Consider the following 15,106-nt stretch of genomic DNA (forward strand, 5'->3'; position numbering starts at 1 on the left):
AGCCACCAAGTCCTGTGCTCCCGCGGTGGCAGTTGCACCTCCTACCGGTGGTTGTTCACGTCAAAGCCTAGATTGTAAACAATGAAAGTTGGGCTGGGCTGTGTGACGACCTAGCAGTCCATTTTAACAGTGGGTACTGTGGCCAAGCTGTCCAGAGAACTGTATTTAAGGATCCAGTCTTTCAGAGGTGTGGGTTCAAAGTCCACCGCTGCAACTTTTTCTCAACAGAAAACTGTAATGTAATTTCAAACAAGGCCACCAAGGACACCGGACAAATAAAGGGAATCCAGCCTTTACCCTCATTCCCACGTCTGTTATTGCAATTATCTGCCGTGTTTTTCTAATTCAATCTGCTTCAGACATAAAAGCAGAAACTAATTCTAAGTTTATACCATGAAAGAAAGAGCAACATCAGATAAATTAACATTTTTAGAAAGAGAATCAAAAAAAGTTGAAGGACGCAAGAGCAACATGAGATACATAAAGATTTTAAAGAAGAAAATGAAAAAGAAGACTGAAATACAAGGGAGTGCAGACGCTCTAGGTAACTGACGAGAAAGTGTGAATATTTTGCCACAGCTGGGTAGTGTGGCCGAGCGGTCTAAGGCGCTGGATTAAGGCTCCAGTCTCTAAGGAGGCGTGGGTTCAAATCCCACCACTGCCATCTTTATTGAGTTTGTTTGCGCAAGCTATCACATGTTCTGCTTTATTTCAGAGTTTTTACTTTCATGCAGGGCCATGCAAGGGAGAAAATAAGCAATGTTGTGTTTCACGGATGGGGATCCGACTCAATAGTGTAGTCCATCGCCTTAACCAATTAGCCACCAAATCCTGTGCCCCCGCAGTGGCAGTTGCACCTCCTACCGGTGGTTGTTCATGTCAAATCCTTGATTGGAAAAAAGGAAAGTTGTGATGGTCTGTGCGACGACCAAGCAGTCCATTTTAACAGTGGGAACTGTGTCCGAGCTGTCCAGAGAACTGGATTTAAGGACCCAGTCTTTCGGAGGTGTCGGTTCAAAGTCCACCGCTGTAACTTTTTCTCAACAGAAAACTGTAATGTCATTTCAAACAAGGCCACCAAGGACACCGGACAAATAAAGGGAATCCAGCCTTTACCCTAATTCCCACGTCTGTTATTGCAATTATCTGCCATGTTTTTCTAATTCAATCTGCTTCAGATATAAAAGCAGAAACTAATTCTCAGTTTATACGATGGAAGAAAGAGCATCATCAGATAAATTAACATTTTTAGAAAGAGAATCAAAAAAAGATGAAGGACGCAAGAGCAACATGAGATACATAAAGATTTTAAAGAAGAAAATGAAAAAGAAGACTGAAATACAAGGGAGTGCAGACGCTCTAGGTAACTGACGAGAAAGTGTGAATATTTTGCCACAGCTGGGTAGTGTGGCCGAGCGGTCTAAGGCGCTGGATTAAGGCTCCAGTCTCTAAGGAGGCGTGGGTTCAAATCCCACCACTGCCATCTTTATTGAGTTTGTTTGCGCAAGCTATCACATTTTCTGCTTTATTTCAGCGGTTTTACTTTCATGCAGGGCCATGCAAGGGAGAAAAGAAGCAATGTTGTGTGTCACGGATGGGGTTCCAACTCGATAGTGTAGTCCATCGCCTTAACCAACCAGCCACCAAGTCCTGTGCCCCCGCGGTGGCAGTTGCACCTCCTACCGGTGGTTGTTCACGTCAAATCCTTGATTGGAAAAAAGGAAAGTTGTGATGGTCTGTGGGACGACCCAGCAGTCCATTTTAACAGTTGGTACTGTGGCCGAGCTGTCCAGAGAACTGGATTTAAGGACCCAGTCTTTCGGAGGTGTCGGTTCAAAGTCCACCGCTGCAACTTTTTCTCAACAGAAAACTGTAATGTAATTTCAAACAAGGCCACCAAGGACACCGGACAAATAAAGGGAATCCAGCCTTTACCCTCATTCCCACGTCTGTTATTGCAATTATCTGCCGTGTTTTTCTAATTCAATCTGCTTCAGACATAAAAGCAGAAACTAATTCTAAGTTTATACCATGAAAGAAAGAGCAACATCAGATAAATTAACATTTTTAGAAAGAGAATCAAAAAAAGATGAAGGACGCAAGAGCAACATGAGATACATAAAGATTTTAAAGAAGAAAATGAAAAAGAAGACTGAAATACAAGGGAGTGCAGACGCTCTAGGTAACTGACGAGAAAGTGTGAATATTTTGCCACAGCTGGGTAGTGTGGCCGAGCGGTCTAAGGCGCTGGATTAAGGCTCCAGTCTCTAAGGAGGCGTGGGTTCAAATCCCACCACTGCCATCTTTATTGAGTTTGTTTGCGCAAGCTATCACATGTTCTGCTTTATTTCAGAGTTTTTACTTTCATGAAGGGCCATGCAAGGGAGAAAATAAGCAATGTTGTGTTTCACGGATGGGGATCCGACTCAATAGTGTAGTCCATCGCCTTAACCAATTAGCCACCAAATCCTGTGCCCCCGCAGTGGCAGTTGCACCTCCTACCGGTGGTTGTTCATGTCAAATCCTTGATTGGAAAAAAGGAAAGTTGTGATGGTCTGTGCGACGACCAAGCAGTCCATTTTAACAGTGGGAACTGTGGCCGAGCTGTCCAGAGAACTGGATTTAAGGACCCAGTCTTTCGGAGGTGTCGGTTCAAAGTCCACCGCTGTAACTTTTTCTCAACAGAAAACTGTAATGTCATTTCAAACAAGGCCACCAAGGACACCGGACAAATAAAGGGAATCCAGCCTTTACCCTCATTCCCACGTCTATTATTGCAATTATCTGCCGTGTTTTTCTAATTCAATCTGCTTCAGACATAAAAGCAGAAACTAATTCTAAGTTTATACGATGAAAGAAAGAGCAACATCAGATAAATTAAGATTTTTAGAAAGAGAATCAAAAAAAGATGAAGGACGCAAGAGCAACATGAGATACATAAAGATTTTAAAGAAGAAAATGAAAAAGAAGACTAAAATACAAGGAAGTGCAGACGCTCTAGGTAACTGACGAGAAAGTTTGGAAATCTTGCCAGAGCTGGGTAGTGTGGCCGAGCGGTCTAAGGCGCTGGATTAAGGCTCCAGTCTCTAAGGAGGCGTGTGTTCAAATCCCACCACTGCCATCTTTATTGAGTTTGTTTGCGCAAGCTATCACATGTTATGCTTTATTTCAGTGTTTTTACTTTCATGCAGGGCCATGCAAGGGAGAAAAGAAGCAACGTTGTGTGTCACGGATGGGGTTCCAAATCAATAGTGTAGTCCATCGCCTTAACCAACCAGCCACCAAGTCCTGTGCCCCCACGGTGGCAGTTGCACCTCCTACCGGTAGTTGTTCACGTCAAATCCTTGATTGGAAAAAAGGAAAGTTGTGATGGTCTGTGCGATGACCAAGCAGTCTATTTTAACAGTGGGAACTGTGGCCAAGCTGTCCAGAGAACTGGATTTAAGGACCCAGTCTTTCAGAGGTGTCGGTTCAAAGTCCACCACTGCAACTTTTTCTCAACAGAAAACTGTAATGTAATTTCAAACAAGGCCACCAAGGACACCGGAAAATAAAGGGAATCCAGCCTTTACCCTCATTCCCACGTCTATTATTGCAATTATCTGCCGTGTTTTTCTAATTCAATCTGCTTCAGACATAAAAGCAGAAACTAATTCTAAGTTTATACGATGAAAGAAAGAGCAACATCAGATAAATTAAGATTTTTAGAAAGAGAATCAAAAAAAGATGAAGGACGCAAGAGCAACATGAGATACATAAAGATTTTAAAGAAGAAAATGAAAAAGAAGACTAAAATACAAGGGAGTGCAGACGCTCTAGGTAACTGACGAGAAAGTGTGGAAATCTTGCTAGAGCTGGGTAGTGTGGCCGAGCGGTCTAAGGCGCTGGATTTAGGCTCCAGTCTCTAAGGAGGCGTGGGTTCAAATCCCACCACTACCATCTTTATTGAGTTTGTTTGCGCAAGCTATCACATGTTCTGCTTTATTTCAGCGTTTTTACTTTCATGCAGGGCCATGCAAGGGAGAAAAGAAGCAATGTTGTGTGTCACGGATGGGGTTCCAACTCAATAGTGTAGTCAATCGCTTTAACCAACCAGCCACCAAGTCCTGTGCCCCCGCGGTGGCAGTTGCACCTCCTGCCGGTGGTTGTTCACGTCAAATCCTTGATTGGAAAAAAGCAAAGTTGTGATGGTCTGTGCGAAGACCAAGCAGTCCATTTTAACAGTGGGAACTGTGGCCGAGCTGTCCAGAGAACTGGATTTAAGGACCCAGTCTTTCGGAGGTGTCGGTTCAAAGTCCACCGCTGCAACTTTTTCTCAACAGAAAACTGTAATGTAATTTCAAACAAGGCCACCAAGGACACCGGACAAATAAAGGGAATCCAGCCTTTACCCTCATTCCCACGTCTATTATTGCTATTATCTGCCGTGTTTTTCTAATTCAATCTGATTCAGACATAAAAGCAGAAACGAATTCTAAGTTTATATGATGAAAGAAAGAGCAACATCAGATAAATTAAGATTTTTAGAAAGAGAATCAAAAAAAGATGAAGGACGCAAGAGCAACATGAGATACATAAAGATTTTAAAGAAGAAAATGAAAAAGAAGACTAAAATACAAGGGAGTGCAGACGCTCTAGGTAACTGACGAGAAAGTGTGGAAATCTTGCCAGAGCTGGGTAGTGTGGCCGAGCGGTCTAAGGCGCTGGATTTAGGCTCCAGTCTCTAAGGAGGCGTGGGTTCACATCCCACCACTGCCATCTCTATTGAGTTTGTTTGCGCAAGCTATCACATGTTCTGCTTTATTTCAGCGTTTTTACTTTCATGCAGGGCCATGCAATGGAGAAAAGAAGCAATGTTGTGTGTCACGGATGGGGTTCCAACGGATGTAGTCCGTCGCCTTAACCAACCAGCCACCAAGTCCTGTGGCCCCGCGCTGGCAATTTCACCTCCTACTGGTGGTTGTTCATGTCAATTCCTTGATTGGAAAAAAGGAAAGTTGTGATGGTCTGTGCGATGACCAAGCAGTCTATTTTAACAGTGGGAACTGTGGCCAAGCTGTCCAGAGAACTGGATTTAAGGAGGTGTCGGTGTCGGTTCAAAGTCCACCACTGCAACTTTTTCTCAACAGAAAACTGTAATGTAATTTCAAACAAGGCCACCAAGGACACCGGAAAATAAAGGGAATCCAGCCTTTACCCTCATTCCCACGTCTGTTATTGCAATTATCTGCCGTGTTTTTCTAATTCAATCTGCTTCAGACATAAAAGCAGAAACTAATTCTAAGTTTATACGATGGAAGAAAGAGCAACATCAGATAAATTAAGATTTTTAGAAAGAGAATCAAAAAAAGATGAAGGACGCAAGAGCAACATGAGATACATAAAGATTTTAAAGAAGAAAATGAAAAAGAAGACTAAAATACAAGGGAGTGCAGACGCTCTAGGTAACTGACGAGAAAGTGTGGAAATCTTGCCAGAGCTGGGTAGTGTGGCCGAGCGGTCTAAGGCGCTGGATTTAGGCTCCAGTCTCTAAGGAGGCGTGGGTTCAAATCCCACCACTGCCATCTTTATTGAGTTTGTTTGCGCAAGCTATCACATGTTCTGCTTTATTTCAGCGTTTTTACTTTCATGCAGGGCCATGCAAGGGAGAAAAGAAGCAATGTTGTGTGTCACGGATGGGGTTCCAACTCAATAGTGTAGTCAATCGCCTTAACCAACCAGCCACCAAGTCCTGTGCCCCCGCGGTGGCAGTTGCACCTCCTACCGGTGGTTGTTCACGTCAAATCCTTGATTGGAAAAAAGCAAAGTTGTGATGGTCTGTGCGAAGACCAAGCAGTCCATTTTAACAGTGGGAACTCTGGCCGAGCTGTCCAGAGAACTGGATTTAAGGAACCAGTCTTTCGGAGGTGTCGGTTCAAAGTCCACCGCTGCAACTTTTTCTCAACAGAAAACTGTAATGTAATTTCAAACAAGGCCACCAAGGACACCGGACAAATAAAGGGAATCCAGCCTTTACCCTCATTCCCACGTCTATTTTTGCTATTATCTGCCGTGTTTTTCTAATTCAATCTGCTTCAGACATAAAAGCAGAAACTAATTATAAGTTTATACGATGAAAGAAAGAGCAACATCAGATAAATTAAGATTTTTAGAAAGAGAATCAAAAAAAGATGAAGGACGCAAGAGCAACATGAGATACATAAAGATTTTAAAGAAGAAAATGAAAAAGAAGACTAAAATACAAGGAAGTGCAGACGCTCTAGGTAACTGACGAGAAAGTTTGGAAATCTTGCCAGAGCTGGGTAGTGTGGCCGAGCGGTCTAAGGCGCTGGATTAAGGCTCCAGTCTCTAAGGAGGCGTGTGTTCAAATCCCACCACTGCCATCTTTATTGAGTTTGTTTGCGCAAGCTATCACATGTTATGCTTTATTTCAGTGTTTTTACTTTCATGCAGGGCCATGCAAGGGAGAAAAGAAGCAACGTTGTGTGTCACGGATGGGGTTCCAAATCAATAGTGTAGTCCATCGCCTTAACCAACCAGCCACCAAGTCCTGTGCCCCCACGGTGGCAGTTGCACCTCCTACCGGTAGTTGTTCACGTCAAATCCTTGATTGGAAAAAAGGAAAGTTGTGATGGTCTGTGCGATGACCAAGCAGTCTATTTTAACAGTGGGAACTGTGGCCAAGCTGTCCAGAGAACTGGATTTAAGGACCCAGTCTTTCAGAGGTGTCGGTTCAAAGTCCACCACTGCAACTTTTTCTCAACAGAAAACTGTAATGTAATTTCAAACAAGGCCATCAAGGACACCGGAAAATAAAGGGAATCCAGCCTTTACCCTCATTCCCACGTCTATTATTGCAATTATCTGCCGTGTTTTTCTAATTCAATCTGCTTCAGACATAAAAGCAGAAACTAATTCTAAGTTTATACGATGAAAGAAAGAGCAACATCAGATAAATTAAGATTTTTAGAAAGAGAATCAAAAAAAGATGAAGGACGCAAGAGCAACATGAGATACATAAAGATTTTAAAGAAGAAAATGAAAAAGAAGACTAAAATACAAGGGAGTGCAGACGCTCTAGGTAACTGACGAGAAAGTGTGGAAATCTTGCCAGAGCTGGGTAGTGTGGCCGAGCGGTCTAAGGCGCTGGATTTAGGCTCCAGTCTCTAAGGAGGCGTGGGTTCACATCCCACCACTGCCATCTCTATTGAGTTTGTTTGCGCAAGCTATCACATGTTCTGCTTTATTTCAGCGTTTTTACTTTCATGCAGGGCCATGCAAGGGAGAAAATAAGCAATGTTGTGTGTCACGGATGGGGTTCCAACTCAATAGTGTAGTCCGTCGCCTTAACCAACCAGCCACCAAGTCCTGTGGCCCCGCGCTGGCAATTTCACCTCCTACTGGTGGTTGTTCATGTCAATTCCTTGATTGGAAAAAAGGAAAGTTGTGATGGTCTGTGCGATGACCAAGCAGTCTATTTTAACAGTGGGAACTGTGGCCAAGCTGTCCAGAGAACTGGATTTAAGGACCCAGTCTTTCAGAGGTGTCGGTTCAAAGTCCACCACTGCAACTTTTTCTCAACAGAAAACTGTAATGTAATTTCAAACAAGGCCACCAAGGACACCGGAAAATAAAGGGAATCCAGCCTTTACCCTCATTCCCACGTCTGTTATTGCAATTATCTGCCGTGTTTTTCTAATTCAATCTGCTTCAGACATAAAAGCAGAAACTAATTCTAAGTTTATACGATGGAAGAAAGAGCAACATCAGATAAATTAAGATTTTTAGAAAGAGAATCAAAAAAAGATGAAGGACGCAAGAGCAACATGAGATACATAAAGATTTTAAAGAAGAAAATGAAAAAGAAGACTAAAATACAAGGGAGTGCAGACGCTCTAGGTAACTGACGAGAAAGTGTGGAAATCTTGCCAGAGCTGGGTAGTGTGGCCGAGCGGTCTAAGGTGCTGGATTTAGGCTCCAGTCTCTAAGGAGGCGTGGGTTCAAATCCCACCACTGCCATCTTTATTGAGTTTGTTTGCGCAAGCTATCACATGTTCAGCTTTATTTCAGCGTTTTTACTTTCATGCAGGGCCATGCAAGGGAGAAAAGAAGCAATGTTGTGTGTCACGGATGGGGTTCCAACTCAATAGTGTAGTCCGTCGCCTTAACCAACCAGCCACCAAGTCCTGTGCCCCCGCGCTGGCAATTGCACCTCCTACTGGTGGTTGTTCATGTCAATTCCTTGATTGGAAAAAAGGAAAGTTGTGATGGTCTGTGCGACGACCAAGCAGTCCATTTTAACAGTGGGAACTGTGGCCGAGCTGTCCAGAGAACTGGATTTATGGACCCAGTCTTTCGGAGGTGTCGGTTCAAAGTCCACCGCTGCAACTTTTTCTCAACAGAAAACTGTAATGTAATTTCAAACAAGGCCACCAAGGACACCGGAAAATAAAGGGAATCCAGCCTTTATCCTAATTCCCACGTCTGTAATTGCAATTATCTGCCGTGTTTTTCTAATTCAATCTGCTTCAGACAAAAAAGCAGAAACTAATTCTAAGTTTATACGATGGAAGAAAGAGCAACATCAGATAAATAAAGATTTTTAAAAAGAGAATAAAAAAAAGATGAAGGACGCAAGAGCAACATGAGATACATAAAGATTTTAAAGAAGAAAATGAAAAAGAAGACAAAAATACAAGGGAGTGCAGACGCTCTAGGTAACTGACGAGAAAGTGGGGAAATCTTACCAGAGCTGGGTAGTGTGGCCGAGTGGTCTAAGGCGCTGGATTTAGGCTCCAGTCTCTAAGGAGGCGCGGGTTCAAATCCCACCACTGCCATCTTTATTGAGTTTGTTTGCGCAAGCTATCACATGTTCTGCTTTATTTCAGGGTTTTTACTTTCATGCAGGGGCATGCAAGGGAGAAAAGAAGCAATCTTGTGTGTCACGGATGGGGATCCGACTCAATAGTGTAGTCCATCGCCTTAACCAACCAGCCACCAAGTCCTGTGCCCCCGCGGTGGCAGTTGCACCTCCTACCGGTGGTTGTTCACGTCAAATCCTTGATTGGAAAAAAGGAAAGTTGTGATGGTCTGTGCGACGACCAAGCAGTCCATTTTAAGAGTGGGTACTGTGGCCGAGCTGTCCAGAGAACTGGATTTAAGGACCCAGTCTTTCGGAGGTGTCGGTTCAAAGTCCACCGCTGCCACTTTTTCTCAACAGAAAACTTTAATGTAATTTCAAACAAGGCCACCAAGGACACCGGACAAATAAAGGGAATCCAGCCTTTACCCTAATTCCCACGTCTGTTATTGCAATTATCTGCCGTGTTTTTCTAATTCAATCTGCTTCAGACATAAAAGCAGAAACTAATTCTAAGTTGATACGATGAAAGAAAGAGCAACATCAGATAAATTAACATTTTTAGAAAGAGAATCAAAAAAGATGAAGGACGCAAGAGCAACATGAGATACATAAAGATTTTAAAGAAGAAAATGAAAAAGACTAAAATACAAGGGACTGCAGACGCTCTAGGTAACTGACGAGAAAGTCTGGCAATCTTGCAAGAGCTGGGTAGTGTGGCCGAGCGGTCTAAGGCGCTGGATTTAGGCTCCAGTCTCTAAGGAGGCGTGGGTTCAAATCCCACCGCTGCCATCTTTATAGAGTTTGTTTGCGCAAGCTATCAAATGTTCTTCTTTATTTCAGCGTTTTTACTTTCATGCAGGGCCATGCAAGGGAGAAAAGAAGCAATGTTGTGTGTCACGGATGGGGTTCCAACTCAATAGTGTAGTCCGTCGCCTTAACCAACCAGCCACCAAGTCCTGTGCCCCCGCGCTGGCAATTGCACCTCCTACTGGTGGTTGTTCATGTCAATTCCTTGATTGGAAAAAAGGAAAGTTGTGATGGTCTGTGCGACGACCAAGCAGTCCATTTTAACAGTGGGAACTGTGGCCGAGCTGTCCAGAGAACTGGATTTAAGGACCCAGTCTTTCGGAGGTGTCGGTTCAAAGTCCACCGCTGCCACTTTTTCTCAACAGAAAACTGTAATGTCATTTCAAACAAGGCCACCAAGAACACCGGAAAATAAAGGGAATCCAGCCTTTACCCTAATTCCCACCTCTGTTATTGCAATTATCTGCCGTGTTTTTCTAATTCAATCTGCTTCAGACATAAAAGCAGAAACTAATTCTAAGTTTATACGATGGAAGAAAGAGCAACATCAGATAAATTAAGATTTTTAAAAAGAGAATCAAAAAAAGATGAAGGACGCAAGAGCAACATGAGATACATAAAGATTTTAAAGAAGAAAATGAAAAAGAAGACTAAAATACAAGGGAGTGCAGACGCTCTAGGTAACTGACGAGAAAGTGTGGAAATCTTGCCAGAGCTGGGTAGTGTGGCCGAGCGGTCTAAGGCGCTGGATTTAGGCTCCAGTCTCTAAGGAGGCGTGGGTTCAAATCCCACCACTGCCATCTTTATTGAGTTTGTTTGCGCAAGCTATCACATGTTCTGCTTTATTTCAGCGTTTTTACTTTCATGCAGGGCCATGCAAGGGAGAAAAGAAGCAATGTTGTGTGTCACGGATGGGGTTCCAACTCAATAGTGTAGTCCGTCGCCTTAACCAACCAGCCACCAAGTCCTGTGCTCTCACGGTGGCAGTTGCACCTCCTACCGGTGGTTGTTCATGTCAAATCCTTGATTGGAAAAAAGGAAAGTTGTGATGGTCTGTGGGACGACCCAGCCGTCCATTTTAACAGTTGGTACTGTGGGCGAGCTGTCCAGAGAACTGGATTTAAGGACCCAGTCTTTCAGAGTTGTCGGTTCAAAGTCCACCACTGCAACTTTTTCTCAACAGAAAACTGTAATGTAATTTCAAACAAGGCCACCAAGGACACCGGAAAATAAAGGGAATCCAGCCTTTACCCTCATTCCCACGTCTATTATTGCTATTATCTGCCGTGTTTTTCTAATTCAATCTGCTTCAGACATGAAAGCAGAAACTAATTCTAAGTTTATACGATGAAAGAAAGAGCAACATCAGATAAATTAAGATTTTTAAAAAGAGAATCAAAAAAAGATGAAGGACGCAAGAGCAACATGAGATACATAAAGATTTTAAAGAAGAAAATGAAAAAGAAGACTAAAATACAAGGGAGTGCAGACGCTCTAGGTAACTGACGAGAAAGTGTGAATATTTTGCCAGAGCTGGGTAGTGTGGCCGAGAGGTCTAAGGCGCTGGATTAAGGCTCCAGTCTCTAAGGAGGCGTGGGTTCAAATCCCACCACTGCCATCTTTATTGAGTTTGTTTGCGCAAGCTATCACATGTTCTGCTTTATTTCAGGGTTTTTACTTTCTTGTCGCCCATGCAAGGGAGAAAAGAAGCAATGTTGTGTGTCACGGATGGGGTTCCAACTCAATAGTGTAGTCCATCGCCTTAACGCCTTACCTGTGCTATCGTAAATACAGTATTTTATGCATTCTAAATTACCGCCAATTTGGAAAAGGAAAATGCAATAAATATTTACTGTGAGCTGTGTTTCGGTAGGTTGGTGGTACATGGAAGGCCGTGTTGCCAAACCGAGTCCCTTGAAGAATGTCTCTGGTGGTCAATTGGATACGTTGTAGTAACGTCATTGCGTGATAGATGGGATACTCTGTCTGTTCCTTCCTAACCCTCGTTTGCAGCTGCTGTTGCTAACTCAATGGCTAGGAGGCATCACTTCTGTAGTGAATAAGAGTTCAAAGTTCATTTTTTTTATTTCACCTTTATTTAACCAGGTAGGCTAGTTGAGAACAAGTTCTCATTTGCAACTGCGACCTGGCCAAGATAAAGCATAGCAGTGTGAACAGACAACACAGAGTTACACATGGAGTAAACAATTAACAAGTCAATACCATTCGCAACCAAAGCTCACGCTGATGTTGGCTTCGTTCTGTGGCTTCGTTATCTGAACCATTCTGACATCGGAACGTCGTCCTCACATCCTCGGAACAGGAGGTTACATTTAGTCATCAAGGCTTTATATAGGAAGGGAGAAGAGGGCGTGTTTGAAATGTTTTATACCCATGTCCCTTCACAGGGGCGGCAGGCCGCTGGTTGAGCAGAGCCCTAACCTTATGAACCTTATGAAGGCTTTATATAGGAAGGGAGAGGAGGGCGTGTTTCATAGTTTATAACCAATGTCCCTTCACAGGGGCGGCGGGCCACTGGTTGAGCAGAGCCCTACCCTTATGAAAACCCAAATCTCTCATTTGGTAGCTAAAATTACATTTAATCTCTTCACCAATAATTTTTATATTCAAACATTTAAATTGAACAACAATTCCATGTGAATCTGATAACTACAATGTGTAGACTTTCCACTTATCATCTTATCATTGATGAGAATGTCTCAGATGACAACCGAACTGACATCATATTCATTAAGTACCAATGCATATGTTCAATTGGTCGGATTACCAGAATATAGTTCATTTCCCCCCACCTTCTGATGTTCCCAGAATCTCTATGTTAACCAAGGGGTTTTCAAATTTCACATCAGTAGGGTAGAGAGAGGAAAAAGGGGGGAAGAGGTATTTATGACTGTCATAAACCTACCCCCAGGCCAACATCATGACACCAGTAACTAATGGGAACTGTGTAATCCTGTTCTATACACCAGGTCATATTGTTTACCCAGACATACCCATTGGGTTACCTCCCACCATTCTACCCAGACATACCCATTGGGTTACCTCCCACCATTCTACCCAGACATACCCATTGGGTTACCTCCCAACATTCTACCCAGACATACCCATTGTGCTAACTTCCACCAATCCTACCAAGACACACCCATTGGGTTACCTCCCACCATTCTACCCAGACATACCCATTGGGTTACCTCCCACCATTCTACCCAGACATACCCATTGGGTTACCTCCCACCATTCTACCCATACATACCCATTGGGTTACTTCCCACCAATCTACCCAGACATACCCATTGGGTTACCTCCCACCATTCTACCCAGACATACCCATTGGGTTACCTCCCACCATTCTACCCAGACATACCCATTGGGTTACCTCCCACCATTCTACCCAGACATACCAATTGGGTTACCTCCCACCATTCTACCCAGACATACCCATTGGGTTACCTCCCACCATTCTACCCAGACATACCCATTGGGTTACCTCCCACCATTCTACCCAGACATACCCATTGGGTTACCTCCCACCATTCTACCCAGACATGCCCATTGGGTTACCTCCCACCATTCTACCCAGACATGCCCATTGGGTTACCTCCCACCATTCTACCCAGACATACCCATTGGGTTACCTCCCACCATTCTACCCAGACATGCCCATTGGGTTACCTCCCACCATTCTACCCAGACATGCCCATTGGGTTACCTCCCACCATTCTACCCAGACATGCCCATTGGGTTACCTCCCACCATTCTACCCAGACATGCCCATTGGGTTAACTCCCACCATTCTACCCAGACATACCCATTGGGTTACCTCCCACCATTCTACCCAGACATACCCATTGGGTTACCTCCCACCATTCTACCCAGACATGCCCATTGGGTTACCTCCCACCATTCTACCCAGACATACCCATTGGGTTACCTCCCACCATTCTACCCTAGACATGCCCACTGGGTTACCTCCCACCATTCTACCCAGACATACCCATTGGGTTACCTCCCACCATTCTACCCAGACATGCCCATTGGGTTACCTCCCACCATTCTACCCAGACATGCCCATTGGGTTACCTCCCACCATTCTACCCAGACATACCCATTGGGTTACCTCCCACCATTCTACCCAGACATGCCCATTGGGTTACCTCCCACCATTCTACCCAGACATACCCATTGGGTTACCTCCCACCACTCTACCCAGACATACCCATTGGGTTACCTCCCACCCGACCTAGCCAGACATACCCATTGGGTTACCTCCCACCATTCTACCCAGACATGCCCATTGGGTTACCTCCCACCATTCTACCCAGACATGCCCATTGGGTTACCTCCCACCCGACCTAGCCAGACTTTGAGCTATTTTTTAAGATGAAAAAAACTAAAGTAGGCCTATTTTTTTTAAGGAAGATTTCATATAAACTATTTGATTTCAGGTGGCATAAAAAAAAAACCAAATTCTCAGTCAAAAACAGAACACAGCCTCTATTCTCTCGTGTGATTTCATCTTCTCTAACTGGTTAAAACATGTTCCACAGCGGGACCAGTGGTAGTGCTCCTCTTCTCTAACTGGTTTTAAAACATGTTCCACAGCGGGACCAGTGGTAGTGCTCCTCTTCTCTAACTGGTTAAAACATGTTCCACAGTGGGACCAGTGGTAGTGCTCCTCTTCTCTGACTGGTTAAAACATGTTCCACAGTGGGACCAGTGGTAGTGCTCCTCTTCTCTAACTGGTTAAAACATGTTCCACAGCGGGACCAGTGGTAGTGCTCCTCTTCTCTAACTGGTTAAAACATGTTCCACAGCAGGACCAGTGGTAGTGCTCCTCTTCTCTAACTGGTTAAAACATGTTCCACAGCAGGACCAGTGGTAGTGCTCCTCTTCTCTAACTGGTTAAAACATGTTCCACAGCGGGACCAGTGGTAGTGCTCCTCTTCTCTGACTGGTTAAAACATGTTCCACAGCGGGACCAGTGGTAGTGCTCCTCTTCTCTAACTGGTTTTAAAACATGTTCCACAGTGGGACCAGTGGTAGTGCTCCTCTTCTCTAACTGGTTAAAACATGTTCCACAGCGGGACCAGTGGTAGTGCTCCTCTTCTCTAACTGGTTAAAACATGTTCCACAGCAGGACCAGTGGTAGTGCTCCTCTTCTCTGACTGGTTAAAACATGTTCCACATTGGGACCAGTGGTAGTGCTCCTCTTCTCTAACTGGTTAAAACATGTTCCACAGCGGGACCAGTGGTAGTGCTCCTCTTCTCTAACTGGTTAAAACATGTTCCACAGTGGGACCAGTGGTAGTGCTCCTCTTCTCTAACTGGTTAAAACATGTTCCACAGCGGGACCAGTGGTAGTGCTCCTCTTCTCTAACTGGTTAAAACATGTTCCACAGCGGGACCAGTGGTAGT

At 44.1% G+C, this 15,106-nt stretch overlaps 14 non-coding genes across 14 annotated transcripts; all 14 read left to right on the forward strand.

The window, feature by feature from the left end:
- Nucleotides 1–582: 582 nt before the first annotated feature.
- trnal-uag (transfer RNA leucine (anticodon UAG)) lies at nt 583–664 on the forward strand. Its single transcript has one exon. It is a non-coding gene; the product is annotated as a tRNA-Leu (tRNA).
- A 737-nt stretch (nt 665–1,401) lies between these two features.
- trnal-uag (transfer RNA leucine (anticodon UAG)) lies at nt 1,402–1,483 on the forward strand. The gene has a single exon. It is a non-coding gene; the product is annotated as a tRNA-Leu (tRNA).
- Nucleotides 1,484–2,220: 737 nt separating this feature from the next.
- On the forward strand, nt 2,221–2,302 carry trnal-uag (transfer RNA leucine (anticodon UAG)). The gene has a single exon. It is a non-coding gene; the product is annotated as a tRNA-Leu (tRNA).
- Nucleotides 2,303–3,039: 737 nt separating this feature from the next.
- On the forward strand, nt 3,040–3,121 carry trnal-uag (transfer RNA leucine (anticodon UAG)). Its single transcript has one exon. It is a non-coding gene; the product is annotated as a tRNA-Leu (tRNA).
- Nucleotides 3,122–3,857: 736 nt separating this feature from the next.
- trnal-aag (transfer RNA leucine (anticodon AAG)) lies at nt 3,858–3,939 on the forward strand. The gene has a single exon. It is a non-coding gene; the product is annotated as a tRNA-Leu (tRNA).
- Nucleotides 3,940–4,676: 737 nt separating this feature from the next.
- Nucleotides 4,677–4,758, forward strand: trnal-aag (transfer RNA leucine (anticodon AAG)). The gene has a single exon. It is a non-coding gene; the product is annotated as a tRNA-Leu (tRNA).
- Nucleotides 4,759–5,482: 724 nt separating this feature from the next.
- trnal-aag (transfer RNA leucine (anticodon AAG)) lies at nt 5,483–5,564 on the forward strand. The gene has a single exon. It is a non-coding gene; the product is annotated as a tRNA-Leu (tRNA).
- A 737-nt stretch (nt 5,565–6,301) lies between these two features.
- trnal-uag (transfer RNA leucine (anticodon UAG)) lies at nt 6,302–6,383 on the forward strand. The gene has a single exon. It is a non-coding gene; the product is annotated as a tRNA-Leu (tRNA).
- A 736-nt stretch (nt 6,384–7,119) lies between these two features.
- trnal-uag (transfer RNA leucine (anticodon UAG)) lies at nt 7,120–7,201 on the forward strand. Its single transcript has one exon. It is a non-coding gene; the product is annotated as a tRNA-Leu (tRNA).
- A 736-nt stretch (nt 7,202–7,937) lies between these two features.
- On the forward strand, nt 7,938–8,019 carry trnal-aag (transfer RNA leucine (anticodon AAG)). The gene has a single exon. It is a non-coding gene; the product is annotated as a tRNA-Leu (tRNA).
- Nucleotides 8,020–8,755: 736 nt separating this feature from the next.
- On the forward strand, nt 8,756–8,837 carry trnal-aag (transfer RNA leucine (anticodon AAG)). Its single transcript has one exon. It is a non-coding gene; the product is annotated as a tRNA-Leu (tRNA).
- Nucleotides 8,838–9,570: 733 nt separating this feature from the next.
- Nucleotides 9,571–9,652, forward strand: trnal-aag (transfer RNA leucine (anticodon AAG)). Its single transcript has one exon. It is a non-coding gene; the product is annotated as a tRNA-Leu (tRNA).
- A 736-nt stretch (nt 9,653–10,388) lies between these two features.
- trnal-aag (transfer RNA leucine (anticodon AAG)) lies at nt 10,389–10,470 on the forward strand. Its single transcript has one exon. It is a non-coding gene; the product is annotated as a tRNA-Leu (tRNA).
- A 736-nt stretch (nt 10,471–11,206) lies between these two features.
- trnal-uag (transfer RNA leucine (anticodon UAG)) lies at nt 11,207–11,288 on the forward strand. Its single transcript has one exon. It is a non-coding gene; the product is annotated as a tRNA-Leu (tRNA).
- The last annotated feature ends 3,818 nt before the right edge of the window (nt 11,289–15,106 follow it).

Source organism: Oncorhynchus mykiss, chromosome 13, assembly GCF_057628025.1.
Source record: "Oncorhynchus mykiss isolate SJ-2025 chromosome 13, ASM5762802v1, whole genome shotgun sequence".
NCBI classification, from domain to species: Eukaryota; Metazoa; Chordata; class Actinopteri; order Salmoniformes; family Salmonidae; genus Oncorhynchus; species Oncorhynchus mykiss.